This window comes from Papio anubis, chromosome 5 (assembly GCF_008728515.1).
Source record: "Papio anubis isolate 15944 chromosome 5, Panubis1.0, whole genome shotgun sequence".
In the NCBI taxonomy this organism is placed as follows: Eukaryota; Metazoa; Chordata; class Mammalia; order Primates; family Cercopithecidae; genus Papio; species Papio anubis.
In genome coordinates, this window is record NC_044980.1 from 126,476,251 (window position 1) to 126,496,392 (window position 20,142).

The 20,142-nt window shown below is 42.4% G+C and overlaps 1 pseudogene; it reads right to left on the bottom strand.

Annotated features, from left to right (window-relative positions):
* Positions 1–4,279: 4,279 nt before the first annotated feature.
* LOC101023737 lies at positions 4,280–19,888 on the bottom strand (annotated as a pseudogene).
* Between the last annotated feature and the right edge of the window lie 254 nt (positions 19,889–20,142).

A 20,142-nucleotide genomic window follows, 5' to 3' on the forward strand; every position in this document is an offset into this window, starting at 1 on the left:
GGCAGTTTATTAACAGGAAAATTATGCTAAGTAGCTTCATGTTGATGTCAAGAATTTTATGCAGCGAGTTATGGCGTGGTACCCTGAGTGCTTCATTTGCATTTTCTCATTTAGAGAGAACAATGGCTCCAAATGAGTGCATCATGTTCACATTACAAACCCAAGAACATTTGCACAGACAGAAAGGCATATCTTGATACCATAGTGATTAAGCCTTTTGTTCATTATGCTTCAGCATAGACTTAGGGGAAAGAGGGCAGATTAACTTCACTTAGGCTGGTAATGAAGGGACCTGGGCCAGAGCTCTTAAACTTCTCAAAGTACAAGCAGTTACAGCCCACAGGACTCCTTATTTTTCAGGACTCCCCTGTTTGATTTTGCTCAATGAGAACTGGGATCTGTGTAATAGGTAAGTAAATACACACCCTACTTCACATCGTGGAATGCCTTGCGAAATCCCAAACATTGTGAAGAATAGGAAGGAGACTCTCATATAGCCCACATCTGCTAAACCTGGGCTGCTTTGCTTTCCCCACTCAGCTCCACAGAGTGGGTACTTCCCAGCCCCTGGCTTGTTCAATCGATGCTTATTGAAAACACACATTTACTGAGTATCCTCATTGTGCTTAGTCCTCAGCTGAGTGAAGGAGCAAAAGAAAGCACCATGCCAACTCTTTAAGAGTTCAAGAAAGAATTCTTAGATGTGTAGCACTGCTAGAAACCATGTGGTCATCGATAAGCAAGTGCTGGTTCAAGTGCCATTAAAGTGTCCAAATGTATGTGCAGTTAATCAGGCCATGTACCATGGATGAATCGTTAGAAGAAGTAACACTTGACTGAGTGTCTAAGAATGGATCCAATTTTTAGCTCATCCAGCAAGAAAATGGAAGGCATTCCAGATGGAAGAAACTGCACAAGCAAAAGAATAAAAGCAAAAGTGAGCACAGAATCTGATGTAGACCATCAGGAAGAGTCGTGTTCATTCATGCAGGCTCATTTCTCAAAACCACAGGCTATCAGCAGAGATGTGCCTCATCAGTTTATACACTTTATATAAGAATATATAGATATTCTTATATAAACTTAACCTATTCAAGACTTAACATGGCAGAAATAATGCTATGTGTTTGCCAAATCTCATTTCATACCCCTCCTTAACTGGGAACATGTTAAACTGTGTTTTAAGCTTCCCTACAGTCAGGCAGGACCATGGAACTACTTCTGTGTAAAAGATACTAACTTTTGTCATTTAATCACACAGAGATTTGGAGGGTGTTTGTCACTGTGGTATAACTTATTTTATCTTGACTAATACATTGGAAAAACCATATTCATTACTTGAATCCTGACTTCATAAATTTATACAATCATTCCAAAAATATTTAAGAGCCCACTGTGTGCCAGGTACGTTAGGCATCGGGAACACAGGAGTGAGCAAAACAATAGTCTCTTATAGTTAAATGGAAATCATTCCCAAATATTAGCTTTTATGAATCACAGAAACAAATTCCATTTTTAAAAGAGGGAAACTTTACACAGAACATTTCTTAAATTACAGAATTGGAATAATAGCCTCCAATCCAGTATTTCATTCAATCTAAGTATCTATCCCTTGGCCAAAAGCCAGTTGGACTTTTGGCAAATCCCTTATCTGGTTCCTAAAAATCAGGAGTCTGCCCTGAACCAGAATGACCCATCAGGCAGCACCTCTTTGGCCTGTAAATGGTTTCTCCTAACTCCCATCACAGAGCAAAAATCTGGAGGTTCATCATCACACACAACTATTCAAACTAGTTAAAGGTTGGAAACAATCCAAATATGAATTGACTATTTCCGACCTTTAACTAGTTTGAACAGTTAAAGTTCCAGCAGTTGAGTGGATAAGCAGACTGGTATATCCATACAATGGAATACTATGTAGCAGTGAAAGGAGCCCTTATACTCCTTATAGGGTCCTAATTTTAGAACTTCGAAAGAGGCCTGTGAGAAAAACATTTATTTTCTCCAGGACAATACTAGTATTTCATTAGGATGGCAGAAATATGCTGATTGTTTTAAATTTGATTGGTACTATTTTGTTTTTTAGAAGTTCTTTATTTGGGGATAATTTACACAGAGTAAAATGCACATATTTTAAGCATAATGTTGATGGATTTTGATAAATTTCCACTCTCGAGTAACCAGCAACTGCAATCAAAATATAGAAAGTCTCCATCACAGCCAAATGTCCCCTAGTGCCCCATTCCAATCCCACCAACCCTGGAGCAAACAATAATCTGCTTTCTGTGGCCATAGATTTGTCTTTCCCAGAGGTTCAGATAAATAAAACATTACAGTACCTATTCTTTTATGTCTAGCTTCTTTCATTCAGTATAATGTTCTTAAGCGTCATCTACGTCATTACATCCATCAGTAGTTCATTCCTTTTTATCGCTGAGTAGTACTGTATCATGTGGATACACCATACTGTCTATTCATTTATCTGTGCATGGACATTTGGATTGATGCCAGTTTTTAACTATTATGAATAAAGCTGCTATGAACTTTCATGCATACCTTTTAGGGTAAACATGTGTTCATTTCACTTAGGTAACTACCTAGAAGTGAAACTGATGTGTATTTTTAACTTTATAAGAAACTGCCCAACTGTTTTACAAAGTGGTCATATCATTGTACATTCTCACCAACAAGGTATGAGAATTCCGGTTGCTCCATATCCTCTCCAATGTTTAGTTTGTTTGTTTGTTTGTTTTTTGGTTTTTTTGAGATGGAGTCTCTCTGTCACCCAGGCTGGAGTGCAGTGGCACAATCTTGGCTCACTACAACCTCTGCCTCCCAGGTTCAAGTGATTCTCTTACCTCAGCCTCCCGAGTGGTGTGTGCCGCCATGCCCGGCCAATTTTTGGCGTTTTTAGTAGAGACAAGGTTTCACTGTGTTGGCCAGGGTGGTCTCAAACTCCTGACCTTGTGATCCTCCTGCTTCAGACTCCCAAAATGCTGGGATTACAGGCATGAGACACTGTGCTTAGCTAGTATTCTTTTCGTTGTAGCTACTCTAAAGAATATGCAGTGGTCTCTCCTCGCGGCTTTATTTTTATTCATGCATAGATCTTCACACACCATACACATATAATTTATTGTATAATGTCTGAATGTTCCAAACTTTAGAGTTTAAATACATATACTCATGCAAGTTTATTTTCTAATGTCTTATTTTGATGTAGAAAATTTATTCTTGATTGACAAATAAAGAGAAAGCATTTAATTATCTGACAGGGAGAAAAGGGAAAAAGAAAATAGAGAAAGGGAAATATGATGATGTCATAACATCATTTTCATTAATTGTCTTCAACCACATTTTGATTTTACAGATTTGGCCTTTGAGTGATTGTGGATTTCTATGTGACAGCCCTAATGGTCACAGATATTCACATAATTAGCAAGCATTTACTCTTTTGACTTGATTATTATCTCCTATTCAAGTAAATGTATTACTGCCATTGAAACCATGTACTTGCCAATAAGCTATTTGCTGTTCAGTTTTAGTTCTTTTTAATTGCTAAATGTAAAGAATAAGCAAGATATATTTTACAAGCTATATTAGTTCAAAATACATAAATAAAATGTAATCCAAAATAAGTCATTTAACTTTATGATAGACATAAAAATATTTTGGAGGGAAAATCTGGATGACTGCCTCACTTTTGAATTTTTGGTTTTATAGATATAGTGAAAGTAATCTTCTGTTTTTGAGTATCTCTTATGCTTTGGCTACATTTACAAGTCAGAGTAGTAACTATTCTTACTTACAAATCCAATCTGACAATGCTAAGAGTTGGACCTCAGAAAAAGCTGCTAAATTACATGCTTAGTACACACATTTGAAGTAAAACGTTTCAGTGATTCCATAAAGGATCCCTTAAAGTTCTTTAAATGAGTTCTTACTTGAACTGTACACAGAATATTAAATACATAGAAAAATAAATCTTTAAGGGATCTACAGTCTGCTATGACCAATAATAATACATTATAAAAGTCCATTTGAGGCCAGGCACGGTGGTTCATGTCTGTAATCCCAGCACTTTGGGAGGCCGAGGCGGGTGGATCACCTGAGGTCGAGAGGTCGAAACCAGAGTGACCAATATGGAGAAACCCCATCTCTACTAAAAATATTTTAAAAATTAGCCAGTTGTGGTAGCACATGCCTGTAATCCCAGCTACTCGGGAGGCTGAGGCAGGAGAATTGCTTGAACCCGGGAGACGGAGGTTGCGGTGAGCCAAGATCGTGCCATTACCCTCTGACCTGGGCAACAGGAGTGAAAAAAACAAAAGTCTAAAAAAAACAAAAGTCCATTTGAATATATTAGTGATGAAATAGTTCCTTATTTATAAATATAGGCATTAATACTATATCTTAATACTCTGAAAAAGAAAAGTAGTATGCCAATTTTCAATTATTTTTATAAAGCTCCCATGTCCTATATTACATTTAAAGTTGAAGATGGCAGTATTTAGGAGCTTTGGAAATACAGGATAAGATTGGAGTCAAGTCTTCTGACTCTAAAGCTGTTTTTCTTTCTAGAGTTGCTACTTCACTTTCTTTATTAACTTTGAAGTAACCTCATGGATATCCATATTCAAGCTTCATTATGGGAGAACTGGCTTCACATGTATCCACAAAGATTCTAATTTAAGTTTAATGACCATAGAATTTGAGATAGGTGTATAACAGGCCTATAATTTAGCAGCAAGAAATATCATCTGTTAGATCAGAAACTTAGTAACCATAAAGGAATGCAATGATACTGTTACCCATTAAAAAAGGAGATGCTTATATTAGAAAAAGAAAATTCTCATTTTGTATCAAGGAGAAAATGAAATAATAAAGTCCTTTGGAATACACTAAATATAATTTGTAATTCAAGTTCTTTTTGTGGCAACCTGTAAATACAAACTCTCAATACATGTAAACAAATAAATTAGTTTTCTATTAATCTGAGGTGGACTTTGCTTGATAATCATATTTTCATTGAAAATGATAGGACTAACAAAAATAGAATCTATTCCCTTGAATGGACACAGGTCAAATGGCCTTTCCTCACCATGTCCAAGTACACAGGACAAGGATTCCAAGTAGTGAAGAATTTTACCAATAATGAAGAAGTTCTATAAATAGCGAACATATATCACAAGAAAATAGATTAACTTCTTCTGCTTCATCCTTGGAAACACTGTGTTTTCTACCACATTGGCAACTTGGGGAAAAAGAGTCATCATCATTTTTCCAAGACAGTTTTTCAAGATATCCTTGAGCATCTACTGGCTCCATGTATCTTAGATCATCTTCATGCCACTGAGAGTCATACTCTTTTTTTTCTCTTCATTCCCTAGAATTTTCCATGCCTGATCAATTTCAATGAATTTCTGTATACAGTCCTCCACTATTCCTGCTGGCACATCTGTACTTTGTTAATATGAATGATACATTAATATAAGTTTTTTATACTTTTGTTTTAGGTTTGACACATTTTGGTCTGTCCCCCAAAATGCTATATCAATTATTTTCTGGCATCAGCTCAAATGCCATTATCCACTGAATAAGAACTGGGCCTTCTCAGATGAGCAAACTTCATATAGCAGTCACCAGTGCCCACTCTTTGCCTGCCACTGGCTGGAACTTAAAACCAGCTTCTCTTCCTTGTGGTTTTAATTTGCATTTTCCCAGTGATTAATCCTGTTGAACATCTTTTTATGTGCTTATTAGCCACTCACATAGTTATTGTGTGTGAAACAATTGCTCAAATATCTTTTGCCCATCTTTTTTATCCTCTACCCACAACAACTTGTTTTTGATGTCACAACTTACATATTTTTATATTGTATATTTTTTAACAACTCATTGTAGCTTTATTTTTGATGACTTTTTGGCTTTTAACTTTCATAATAGAAATTTATATGATTTATACACCAGTGGTATTACAGTTTTCTGGATCTGGCTACATATTTACCTCTACCAGTGAGTTTTATACTTCCATATATATTCATGATGGTAATTATTGTCCTTTTATTCCCACTTTAAGAACTCTCTTAAGCATTTCTTGTAGGGCAGTACTAGTGGTGATGAATTCCTTCAGCTTTTCTTTATTTGGGAAAGACTTTACTTCTACTTCATTTCTGAAGGACAGCTTTGTTGGGTATAGTGTTCTTGACTGACAGTCTTTTTTCCTTTTAGCACTTTGAATATATCATTCCATTCTATACTGGCCTGTAAGGTTTCTGCTGATAAGTACACTGATACTGTAATGTAGGTTCCCTTATATGTAACTTGGTGCTTTCCTCTTGCTGCTTTTAAAATTCTCCCTTTGTCCTAAACTTTTGACAATTTGATTTTGTGTCTTGGAGAGGACCTCTTTGGGTTGTATCCATCTGGGAACCTTTGAGCATCATGAATTTGGATGTCCATATCTCTCTGAACACCTGAGAAGTTTTCAGCAATTATTTTATTAAATAAGTTTTGTGTCCCTTTCTCTGTCTCTTCTCCTTCTGTAACTCCCATAATGCAAATACTTGTTTGCTTAATGGTAGCTCATAAGTCCCATAGACTGTCTTCACTGTTTTTCATTCTTTTTTCTTCTCTGACTCAGTGATTTCAAAAGACCTATCTTCAGGTTCACAGATTATTTCTTCTGCTTGATCTAATCTGCTGTTGAAGTTCTCTATCGCAGGGGTCTCCAAACCCTGGGCCATAGACCGGTACCAGTCCATGGCCTATTAGGAACCCGGCCACATAGCAGGAGGTGAGTGAGTAGTACTTCCTGAGCTCCACCTCCTGTCAGATCAGCAGGGGCATTAGATTCTCATAAGAGTGCGAACCCTATAGTGAACTGCACGTGAGGGATCTATGAGAATCTAACCATGTCTGATGATCTGAGGTGGAAATGTCATCACAACGCCATCACCCCACCACCCAGTCTGTGGAAGAATTCTCTTCCATGAAACTGGTCCCTGGTGTCAAAAAGATTGGCGACCACTGCTCTATTGTACATTTTTTGCTTTATCAATTGAATTCTTCAGCACCATGATTTCTGTTTGGTTCTTTTTAATAATATCTCTTTGTTGAATTTCTCATTCAGACCATGAATTGTTTTCCTGATTTCATTAAGTTGTCTATTTATATTCCCTTATATCTCACTGAGTCTCCTTAAGATCATTATGTGAAATTCTCTTTCAGACAACTCATAAATTTTCATTTATTTGGGGTCAGTTAGTAGAGAGTTACTGTTTTCCTTTGGTAGTGTCATGTTTCCTTGCTTTTTAATGTTTCTTGTGTCCCTGCATAGGTGTCTGCACATCTGGTGGTATAATCGGCTCTCTCAAACTTTATAGAGTGGCTTTCAGAGGGGAAGACTTTCATCTGCAGATGGGCCTGGGGGTTTTGGCTGAGCAGACTCTGGTGGCTCTTGTTTCGTGTGGGTGAAGGGATGTAGACTCCATGCAGCTTCTTCAGTTATGATAAATATCAGTGATGAATGCAAGTGCCTCAGTGGTCTGGGCTACAGAAGTTTGTGGCCATGATGGTGGCTACATAGGTATTAGGTCAAAGGCTTTAGTGATCCTCCTGTTTTTGTCTTCCCCACAGTTAGGACTCATAAATGAGGTGATTTCTCTCTTGGTGTTGGGTCTTACAGGGTATACTGGCAACTGCAGCAGCACTGGGATCTAATGCACAGGTGCACAAAGCAGCTGTAGAGCCAGGGTCTGGATTTAGCATCTTGTGAAAATACTGTAGCACCTGGGATGTGATGTACAGTTTCACTTTTGAGGCACAAGTAGATACAGTTCTTCCACTAAGCTAAGGTCTTTATTCTGAGTTATAGTCCAGATACTTGGGCCCATGAGGTTGGGATGTGGCTGTGGTTCTGACCCCAGGGCAGGAGGGCAGCAATAGCATGGCTCTGGAAAAGAAGAGGTACTCCAGAGTCTCAGGCCTTGAAGAGCAGAACATAGCTGTAGTTTGGGATGCAGAATCCATATGACACAGTGGGAGCTTGGCCTTTGGGGGATGAGGTACCCCACAGTGGTGACTCTGGGTCCTGGGGTAGTGGGACATGGCAGTAGCCCAGGCTCTGTGAGGCCAGGTGCAGCAGCAGCAAGGACCCAAAAGTGGCAGGCTATCACTATGGCTTATGAACCAGCAGGAAGGAAGCAGCTCAGCAATGACTCCACTCCTCAGCGAGGTGGGATGCCTCAGCAGCTCAGACTATGGGGCTGCTAGTCCAATTCCAGGTAGGCAGGGGATTGTGGCTGTTCAACCTGGAGGGCAGAGTGGCACTGCTCAGCCAAGGCTCTGATTCCCTGAGAAACAGGAGCATGCATCTACTTAGCTCCAGGGAGTGTAGCTACATGGATCAGTGAAGCCTTTTGATCCCTGGGGGATAGGTCATCATGTCAGCTGTGGCACTGGGGAACCCAACTACTCCAGTGTGCTGGAGGCCTAAGGTCCACATTGGCTGGGGAACAACTTCAGCTCATCCCTAAAAGTGTACCAGAAACTGGGCTGGGAGAATGCAGCAGCTCCATGGTAGCTTGGCCCTAGGGGTTAGGGCATAACAGCAGCTCAGCTCAGGGATGGTATACTGCCAGGTGGGCATGTTGCAGTGGCAGCAAAATTGGGCAGGCTGTGCTATCCTCAAGGATGGAGGGGTACAATGGCTACTTGCCCTAGAGCAGGACACACCCCAGCAGTGGCTCCCATTCCAATATGGCACAATGCAGTCACAGCATGGGGCACAGTGGAGGTTGGGGAAACAGTGTCAGCTCCCTCTCTGGGGGTAACTCAGTATGTGGCCTTGGGAGAGATCTTTCAGCTGGGCTTAGAGCCTGTAAGAGTCTTTGGTAGAAAAGACTGCAGGTGTCTGTGGAGGTGACAGAAGCTGCTGGGATCCTCTTGCTTATCTTTTCCCTGCAGAAAGGAGTCCCTCTTGGTTCCAAAATGATCCTAACTAAGGAGATCGGGTGGCAGAGGCAAGGCATTTCCTTCCCTTCCCTATATGACCATCCTGGGTTTCTGTGCTCTACAAGATTTCTGCTGCTGCTTTGCTGTTCTCCAGAGCTCTCCTTTAGTCATTTTGGTTGAAATATAGGTGTTTATTCATTGTTTTGTGTTTTCCTGGTGGGGGACGGGACGAGCACTAGGAGCTTGTAGTCAGTCACCTTGTTGACATCACCCTTTTGCCCATTTTTAAAATGGGGCTGTCTTTGAGTTATTGAGTTTTGAATATTCTACATTCTAAAGGCAAAATATTTGTCAGAAATATGTATTGAAAATACATTCTCTCAATCTGTGGCCTGTTCATTTCATTAACAGTGTCTTTAAAAGAACATAGTTTAATTTCATGAAGTCAAATTTATCAGTTTCATCATTTCTGTTTCTTGGTTTTGTGTCGTAAGAATTTTTGCCTATCCCAAAGTCATGACTATTTTTCTTCATATTTTTCTGGAGGTTTTATAGTTTTAACATTTACATTTAGGTTTATAATCCATTTTGAGTTGACTTTTGTGCATGGCATAAAATAAAAGTTGAGGTTCATTGTTTTCCTTATGAGCATCCAGGCGTTCCAGCACTATTTGTTGAAAAGACTAACCTTTCTCCATCAAATTACCTTGACAACTTCATTGAAAATCAATTGACCACCTATGTAAGGGATGATTTCTGGACCCTATTCCGTTTCACTGATCCATGTGTCCATATTTATGCCAATGCCATGCCATCTTGATTACTGTAGCTTTATAGTAAGACTTTCAATCAGGTAGTGTAAGCCCTCCAACACTGTTCTTCCTTTTTAAAGAAAAAATTGTTTTAGCTCTTCTCAGCTCTTCCCATTTTCATATAAAATTTAGAATACTATCATTAAACGGTATTTAGGAATGTGGTAAGTTTCACTGTGTTGACTGTGGCAGAAAAAAAGCTGAAACTAGATCCAGAGATGAAAACTTAGATGCAAGTTGGAGGTTGGTTAGTTCTGTGCAGTGATGGGGAAAATGGCCTATTACCAGGATGCAGTATTATTCTGTCAGTAAATAACACAGAGATGTGTTCTCCACGAGCCACCCACTCCTCAGATCTGTGATTTGTTTTGTTCAGGAGAGGAATGTCTTTCAGATACACAAGCCACACATTTACATTGTTAACGGTAGAGACAACCAACCTTCAAAGTCCTGCCTCTATTTCACTCCTGTCTTTTACCAGGTCTTCTCACCTCTGGGTGAGTTGGCCTGGACCACATGTGGGTACTCACAGGAATGTGGAGGGTGGTAATAAAACACCATGATGGTTGAGGAGGTTGGAAAAGGATGAAGCCCTACATCAATATAAAGGGTTGTTATTAACAATGCTGTTTGTAATATTTGAAAGAGGGTGGGGTGTGTGTGGAACCAAAGCTGTCTTCATGACTCCAAAACTTCAGTCAGTCACATGAAAAGAGCAGTTTACCTTATGTTTGGCATCAGGTGGATTTCCATTTGTTGAAACTAGGGAGACTCAGTTTAGGAAAAGCAAGAGGGCAGAGTCTGGATCAGGAATTCTGTTAGCACCTTTGTCATTCTTGAGTTAAAGTGTGAAAGGACAGTCACTCCTCACCAGCATTCTTCTGTGGTCTGAAGAGTGCCAGAGTCCAGATCAAGCCAGCTAAGAAGAATGTTACCATCAGACCATCCTTATTATATTTACCTTCTCCAGAATGCTGAGTGATCCTGCTTACTATTAGCTGAGAAAATATCAAGGCATAGCAGATAGCATCTCCTCCATATGGAACGGATACCCATATGAGCAAGTCAGTGTCCTTATGCCTGTCTCCTGTGCCTGAGCCCACCTCACCCACACAGACGAGGGAAGCCAGGCTAGAAAGTGGTTGCATGACTCACCTCAGCCATGCCACATATCAAGACCTTACTGAGAACCCTAGATTAGGCAGCTGTGCTGAACATTTATGTACTTGGTATCCAGAGATGCCATTGACTCTGAGCACAACATGCCCCACAGTCCCTGAAACACTCCTCTTGCAAAAGAAATCCTGAAGCTGGCAGGTCCCCATCCATAAGGAAGGGCAGCTTCCCCATCTGTATCCTTTATGGGGAGTTTTATCTCACCGAAGCACAGCCATCCTCACTCTCCTCCAGAAGATGTTACTGCTACTGAAATTATTCCAGTTTCCTTTATCCCCATGAATGAGCCAGGAGAAGGCACAGAGGGGGGTTTTGTGGCTCTAGGGGCCATTTCTTTCCATTGTAGAGTTTAACATATTTTAGTATTGTGTGCACTGAAAATAACAAAGGGATAAATTCAAGAGGGGCCGGGCAGTTGGCTTCAAATACAGCCCCTTGTGTGGGAAAAGGATCCCAGCTGAATAATGCACCTTCAGCTTCAAAAAAGTATGAAGGGATTTAATTTGTAAAACCAATCAGACTTCAAATAATGAAAATAAAACCAGTTTGAACAATTCTTTCTTATGCCCCCATTCTTTGCTGAATGAAATTAAGAAAGGCATATCACCACTTCACATGCAAGATAAAGCACTGTTTCACATAAAAGCAGTTTCATTTTTTTCAAAGTCTGGATCCTCCTACGTTAATGTTTGAATTATTCCCGAGCTGCAAATTGGAGACCATGGCATGTCGGTGTATTAACTATGCATTGGAAAGCTGGGTGGCAGGTGGGGAACCATCACTTTATTCTCAACCATGTCTTCACATCATACAAACCACATCCCACATCCAGAGCTAACTACGTCCCAGACAAAGAGAAGATGCAGGGACCCAGAGACCAATCAACGTTCAGAAGTAGCAGGACAGAAAATGAAATGGAAAAGCTCCAGCAGGCAGCAAACTTTGCAACAACAAAGGGCATTTTAATGACTATAAGGAGATTTAGCTTGACCCTAGTGCAAGCTGAAATTCAGATGGCTACTTCCTGAAGGGTTAAAGAATCATTGCAGACAGACCAGAACAGTAGTTTAAACTTAAAAAAAAAAAAAAAAAAAAAAAAAAAGGTTTTCCTCTTCCATTGTTGAAGCTGTCATCTTGCTGAAGCTGTATCTATATAATAAATGCATCCTGAAGACCAGCAGGAGAAAATCAACATTCCACCCATCTTCCCACTGGGCAGACCTGGGGACCAGTCACCAAGGGCTGTGGTGTGAGGCTAACTGTAAAGGGACAATTGATGAATAATTTCTCCAAGAGCCCAGGGACTGGAAGAGACTGCCCTACAAGGTTGAGGTAGGACAAGGAGCCTCTTCAGGGTCAAAGAAGTGAAGGACCAGACAATATCTTAGCTTCTAAGTCCAGGAAGACTGCAAAGCAGGACACAGATTTCTGCTCACATCTGAATCCTGGCACCATTCCATGCTAGAGTAAAAAGGAAAGTTCAGTATGAATCAGTGGCCATCCTGTTTCAGACAACTGAAATAAACCCTTGGAACCCAGTGCCATGAAGACAGTGAGGAGACTGGGAACAGGAAAGGATTCCAGGATGCAGCATCGGGGAGCCAAGGGCACGGGGGCTTTTGCTGGCCTGAGGACAATCTATCACCATGCCTTGAAGCCCCATTAGGAACTGAGAGTCTAGTGGAGAAAGGATAGGAAGAGAAGAGCATCAGTAACTTACAGACAGGTTTTGCTGGCCCTTTGTGCATATAAGGAGAGAAGGGTGAGGTGAAAAGGGGCCAAGACGACAGTAGCAGCTGCCCAGCCTGATCCAGCACAAGGACAGGACCTGCAGAACAGGTGGTATTCCAGCCGTTTACAGGGACCTGTGCTTTACAGCCACTCAACAGATTTGTACTGTTTCAAGCCTGGGAGCAGCTATTTGAGAGAAATGGAAACAAAAACAGGGATCATCACTAGCACATAGCAGATTCTGAGCACTCAGCAAATAACTGTTGCATAGCCACATGGTCCCCACTGCTCAAGGACCTACAGTGAGAACCTGCAGAAGCAAAACTCTCCCAGGTACAGGCTCAGAGTTGCCAGGCATCCCCGTCAGTGCCTCTGCAGTTAGTATGCCTGGAGATCTGTGTACCTTCAACCAGGGAAGTAGCCTCCAGAAAACCTTCTCAGAAGGACCCACACTAGCATACGATTTGGAAACTAGGTGCTGGTGTAAATAAGGTCCATCCAGCTTTATCCCTGGAAGCCAGACTTCATGCTTTCTAAGGAAGACACCTCCAAATCAAGGGATAGGACTAAAAAGATGCAACTGGCAGAAGAATATGATTCCTAGATTCCTGAAGGAAAACTCCTTTGTTAAAAGGAACTGGAATCAGTCTGCATGACATATGATAGTCCTCAGTGTGGTACATTTCTCCTTGGAAATTGCAACATGGTATGAAGTGACTTAGGGCCAGAATGGTCTGTAGTCAGACTGGATGTCTAAGCAAATAAAAGAGGTAGGGAGAGTATCAGATAATGTTCTTTAATTGTGAGCAATGTATATCAGAAGGAAGGAAGGAAAAGAAGGAAGGGAGGGTGGGGGAAAAAGAAAAGAAAAAAAGGAATTTACCAGAAGGATAAAGTGTAGCTCAGCTAGTCAAAGGTCTTCAGAAAGACGGGATTAAATCGGCCCAATAACTGCCTTGGGTGACATGAGCTCCCAGGCCACGACCTTTGGGAACAGCTCTGTGGAAAGCTGCATTCTACATTCCGAGGCCAGGAGACAGTGTCTGATAGGCCCAGTTCAGCCAGGTGCTGAAGCTGGGAGGAACAATTTCTGGAATTAGGTGGGGGAAGATCCCTGAAAGGCAAGAGGGGTCCTCTTACCAAGGAAATAAAAGAACCCCATCACATACAACCCCTTGGTTGCCTGGCACATGAATTCCTGCATATGTAGATTCATGAACACACACACACACACACACACACACACACAGAGAGACACACTCATAACCCTGTCCAGGCAGCCATATAGCTGAAGGGTTTTGGAGGCAGATTGTCAAGGTTTGACTCTTGGCTTGACCAATGCATGATCTTGGGGGAGCCACTTAAACTTTGTATGTCTCTTTCCTCATTTGTAAAACAGGTATAATATCCCTACTAAGTGTTGCTGGGAGGGTTAAATAAATAATGCATATGGAATTTTAGCACAGTGTCTGGTACCCAATTAGTGCCCAGTAAGTATTAATTGTGAAGGTTTTCCACACATACTTTTTAAAATCCCCCAACACCTAACATTGTATTACCATCTCATTTCTTCTCAAAAGGAAACAGCCCCAAACCATTTCTAGTTACTGCATTTAACTTCAAGCCCAAGATCTCTGGATAACATTCATTCCTCCCACCTCAATATTCTACCACCTACAGAGTAAATGGTATATTTACCCACCACCAACACACCTTACTAAATGAGGGAGAAGAGAAGAAAAAGAAGGAAAATTTCAGGAGTGTATGATTCAGAAGGCAAGGAGATACCTAAAGAGTCCTGCTCTTTGCATTACCCCACCCCCCAATCCTGAGGGGAAGATGCCAGGTTCTGAAAACACCTGACTTTAGGTTTGAGAGGAAAGAGTCTCTCGAGTGGAGGGGCAGGCTCAGTGGGAAGAGCCCTGAGGACACCTGACACTCCTGACTCTAATTCTGGGCTCACCAAACAACCTTCAGACAATTCAGGCAGTTCCATGGTCCCAGAAAATGCAATGTGGCCACCTGCCATCTGGTAGACTGCTTGTCCACTTTTCAGATAGCTGACTAGTAAATTGACTTTGACTGTGGGAGCCTGAATGAGATTGATGTGAGGTTAGCCTGGCTGAAGCAGTCCTTTTTGGACTTGATTTCCTGTATATGGACAGACTGAAGGCAGATATCAAAGTCATGTGGGAAGATATAACTCTGCCATTCCTTATTTCTAGGGCAGTGGCCAGAGAGTTCCAAAGTGGAGGAAGTAAAATTCCTCATCTGTCAACTGTGCCCCCTCATCAAAACTCTCCATATTCTTCTTGAAGAAGAGCCAACTATTTTTCCTCTAACTGTGTCTTATTAAGCCCCTTCAGTGTCAGGCTTCATGACATGAATGAAAGTGAATTAGACAGGACTCAGGAGACCTCACTTTTATTCCCAGCTGTGTGATCCTGCCAGCACACTGCCCTCTGAGGCCTCGGATCCCACAGCTGCACGATGATGGGAAAGATGACCTGGTATGCTGGGCCCAGCCCAAATCACTCCTGATCCTACACAAGTCTGGAGAATTCACATCCCAGCTGGCTGTTCCTGGACAACAGTGTCCTTCATCAAGTCCAGCAAAGCTGCTAGACGCTTTCTGGAAGGAAATAGGGCCAGGCCCAGATGGCTGATTAAAAACAGAAAGTTCCTGTGATGGCAAACCAGCCATCGAGGAGAGGCATGCAAAGTTAACTGACACATCTGAGCCTCCATTTACTTTGAGATGATTTTTAAATTTCATCTTGGCTAAAGAAACCAGCCCATCTGTCTGGCTTCTGGAGCAATTAGAGAACACAGTAGAACTTGAAAGTCAGAAAGTGAAACAAACAAACAAAAAAAAAGAATGAGAAATACAACCAAAAATGGGGCACTTAATGCCTTGGATGTGTCCAAGAGAAGAAAAGAGATGGGAGGTGGACCCTGGGGAGTGAATGCAGACTCTGGACCTGACTAGAACACTTTAGGGCCAGATGGCCTCTCCGATGCTGCTCTGCCTGAGAAATCCCAGGCAGTCTGCATGTGGGGCAGGCAGAGAGCTGGCCCATTTTCCCTTTATAGACTCAGCAGAGAAAAGGGGTAAAGAAACAATGGGCACAATTTAGGGTGGGCACTTGCTTCTTGCCTGATATCAGGGCCGACACTGGAAAGCTCTCTTGGGGAGGTTGTGATCAAGTCATCTGCGTCCATGGAAACTCCAATTATAACCCATTTGTATTTTGGTCTGGACAGGACTCGACTGGACGAGCCCTGACCTGAAGACAGGGATGGAAACAAAGCAAGTCATCTACACTCTGGAAAAGATGCAAAACACTGTCTCAACCCATCTATACTGCAGCCTACAGAAGGAGCCACATCCCACAGGAGGAGAGTAGGCTTAAGAGGGGAACATCACAGGGAACCAGAGGTCAAGAGATACCTCAAGGCCACACAGCAAGCTAGGAACACAAACACTCTAACACATGGTCCAGTTCTCTTTTCACACAGAACCTGGAAAGTGGAAGGGAGGTTTCTCAGGGAGCTGATAGGCTGGGAGTTTACACATATGCAGGAAAAAACAGACTAGGTATTTAGAGCTTGGCTTGAGTCGGGGGCCAAGGGAGTCAGAGGGTCACAGTTATCTTTATACTATGCTCTTGAAAATAGCAATAAACAAAAAAGGAAAAAAGATAAAGCAGGACAGAGGGGCTGCCAGCCGGCAGTGGGATGCCTACTGAGTCACAGAGCATCCCTCCAAGGTGCAAGGAGCAGCTGACCGGAGATGAAGCAGACAGACACTGCCGGGGTGCTGGCAGTTTTCCTTTCAATCTGGTCAGACTTACTCCAAAAGAAATAAGCATTTTCTAATTATCTCTAAAATTGGCATTCCTTCCTCTCCCTCCTTCTAAGATTCCAGATACTCAAAAGTTTTTCCAGCCCCTTTTTTCCAGAGGGAAGGAGAGATCCAGCTCAGGCATCATCTGATAAATGCCCATCCCGTCCCTCAACCTGAGGATGGTCCCCAGGGACTCAGGCACAAGCAACCTGTGTGCTTCCCACCAGGCGCCTGGAGCTGATGGCTCTGTCCTAAGAGTAGGATCCCACTAAAGTCAATCTAGAGCCAGGTACCTCTATCAGGCAGGCCCCAAACAGGCTCTGAGGAGCAGGAAACCTGTTAGGTAGTCTGTGCTCACCTGGGGCCCCCTGAACCTGTTTACTAGAGCGAGAAGAAGGGGAGGTGTGTGGTGCAGGTACCAACCTGGGCCTGTGTACTGATCCTTGCTGGGTCTGCACTGTGGGTCCCCAAGGAAGATGGCCCTGCACAGGGCGTCAATCCACAATCAGCAGACCCTCTAGAACTCCCAGAAGAAGAGACACTGGGCAGAACCAGAGGGCTGGAGACACTCCAGCAGGTAACATCTCAATTACTCCCTGCACATCTCTGGGGCCTGTCTGCACCATAGATGCTTTACTTCCCTAGTCCAGCTCCAGGAACAGGGTGAGAAACTTCCAGAAAACCCATCCCTCAGCAGGTTCTATCTCCCCACTCGTACCCAGCGAAAACTACCAACTCACCAGTACTGCTGACTACCCCTTGTACAGCCTCCTCCCGGGCTCCCCTTCTCACCCACTTACATCAGTCACTTACTTCCTGCTGCCCGCCCAGCTCCAGATCCTGTGCCTGCCCACTACCACTGCTTTCCTCTTTGCTTTTCCATATGCCTAGGCCCTCCGGCAGCAGTGAATTCAGCCCAAGCCTGCTCGGCCCACAGTGCAGGCGTCCCCAGGCTCTCCATCCCCACCTCCAGTCGGCTACCCCTGATGAAGGGACCACCTGAGGTGGCTCAGAGTAATAGCCAGACCCAGCCAGTGAACAGGCAGATGGATGCTGCTGGCTTTGACTTCTCACTGTGTCACCACCTGACCCCTCATGCCACGCATGGCTTCTCTATGCTCAAGTCCTTAATTGCATTCCTTCCTGGACAGTTCAAGTTCTGACCCCCACCTAGCATAGTGCTTCGGCCCATGGGCGTTTCTCAGATACTTGTTGAATTCACAAATAAATGGCATTTATCCTCAGGGTATTTTTTCCCCCAAGAAATATATGTGGTACGTATCTCTGAACTTTTGTACATAAGAATCAGTCATTCTGTTGTCTTCACTCACATGTAAAAACCAACTTCATTGGTTATAACACTCTCATATTCCTAGTGTATCCCATGGTGGGTAATCTAGTTTTTCTGACTACATGTTTGCAATGTAGGTAGAATTTTCCCCTCCATCCTTGAAATTCAAAAGTGTTGCCCGACCATCTGAAACTCACTGATCAACATTAACACTCCCATATGTGTTATACCCAGACAGTGGGTACCTCCTGATATTCATAATCACATACACAAAACACTCCCGTGAAGTATTCTGGCTAAAAATACTGAACCCAAATCAAGGTTCTAGAGTGAACTTCCATTTACAGGAAATAGAAAAAGCAGAAAAGCTAGTTAAATGACACTACATGGAAGTTAACAGAAAAATCCAGATGGTGGGACATTCTGTAAAACAACTGACTCTATTTCTATAGCATGGAAGAATAATAATAAAAGGAAGGGTGTGCTGTAGATTAAAACAGAGTTTAAAATAACAACTCCATTAGCTATCTATCACCGCATGACAAACTACTCCAAATTTTAATGCTTAAAACTCAACAAACATTTATTAGCTCATGGTTTCGTGTGTCAGGGGTTTGGAAGTAGATTAGCTGAGTCACAGTGGCTTGGGTCTCTCGTGAGTTTGCAGTCAAAATGTGAGCTAGGGCTGCAAACTCATTCAAAGGTCTGACTGAGGCTTGGATGCTCTTCCACGTGGGCCCATTCCCATGGTTGGAGCATTGGTACTGAGGCCTCAGTGCCTCCCTATGTGGACATTTCTGCAGGCTGCTTGAGAGTGCTAATAACATGGCAACTGGGTTCCCCAACAGAGAACTCTCCAAGAGAGCACAAAGTGTAAAGCCAAGCATCTTCTATATCCTTGGAATGCAAATATTGTTACCTCTGCCTTATTCTTTGTTAAAAGAAAGTCACTAGATCCAGCCCACATTCAAGGGGAGGGGAAGGAGTCTCCACCTTCTGAAGGAAAGAGTGTCCAAAAATGTAAGAACATCTTAAAACCACCAGAGCAAGCAAATGTAACATAGTGACTTTTATTTGGATCACAACTAAGACAAACCAATTGTAAAGGCATCCTGCAGTCAGGGAAGTTATATTATGGATAGGTATTATACAATACCAAAGATTATTGTTAATTTTACTAGGTAAGATAATAGCATTGTCGCCATGTGAGAAAAATACTCACATTTTTACAGATGTGTACCAAATATGTGGAGGTATTGAGATTTGCTTTAAAATACTTCAGCAAAAATTAAAAGAAAGAAAACAAAGGGAAAGGAGAAAAAGAACAAGAGAAGAAAAGGGAATAGATGAAGCAAATGTGATAAAATTTTGATGACTTAAAATCTGGGTGACAGGCACATGATGGGGAGTCATTGCACTAACTCTCTACATCTATGTATGTTTGAAATTTTTCATAATTGGTTTTCAAATTATTATAGCAGGCTATAGCTAGTTATAGATCTCATTTCACTTATCATGCTTGGAGCATGATGAGCCCTTTCAGTTTGTATACATGTCTCATTTCTCAGCCCAGCATTTTCTTCTATAATATCTTTATTTCTTCTATTTCTTCTGCTCTGCTCTCTTTGGCTAGTTATCTATGTGTCAGATCCTGGTTATCTGTGTGTCAGATCTCCACTCTCTGCCCTCCATGTCTGTCACTTTTCCCCTCCAACTCCTTTGCATTGAGGGGGAGCATCTTGTCGGCAAACCCTCACCATCATGGGTCAACAAGTGAGAATGAACAGGGAGCTGTGCAATGCAGGAACTCAAAGAACAGGGGGCCCCATGGGACTGTCCAAGGAAGCTCCTTATCACAAAGTGCCCCTCATGCTCTCCCACTTCCCAACAGGCCTTGCAGCTCTGAAGGAAAGTCCCTCTTCACAAACATCCATTAGAATGGAGTCCCCTGGCATGCCCTGAAAGCACGTCATGCCTTACCCATCCCACAACCAACATGAGTTTAGAAAAAAAAGGCCAGTTGGGTGCGGTGGCTCACACCTGTAATCCCAGCACTTTGGGAGGTGAGGGGGATGGATCACGAGGTCAGGAGATCAAGACCATCCTGGCCAACACGGTGAAACCCCATCTCTACTAAAAATACAAAAATTAGCTGGGCATGGTGGCGTGTGCCTGTAATTCCAGCTACTCGGGAGGCTGAGGCAGGAAAATTGCTTGAACCAGGGAGTCAGAAGCTGCAGTGAGCCGAGATTGAGCCACTGCACTCCAGCCTGGTGACAGAGCAAGACACCATCTAAAAAACAAAAACAAAAACATAAAAGGCCACAGCT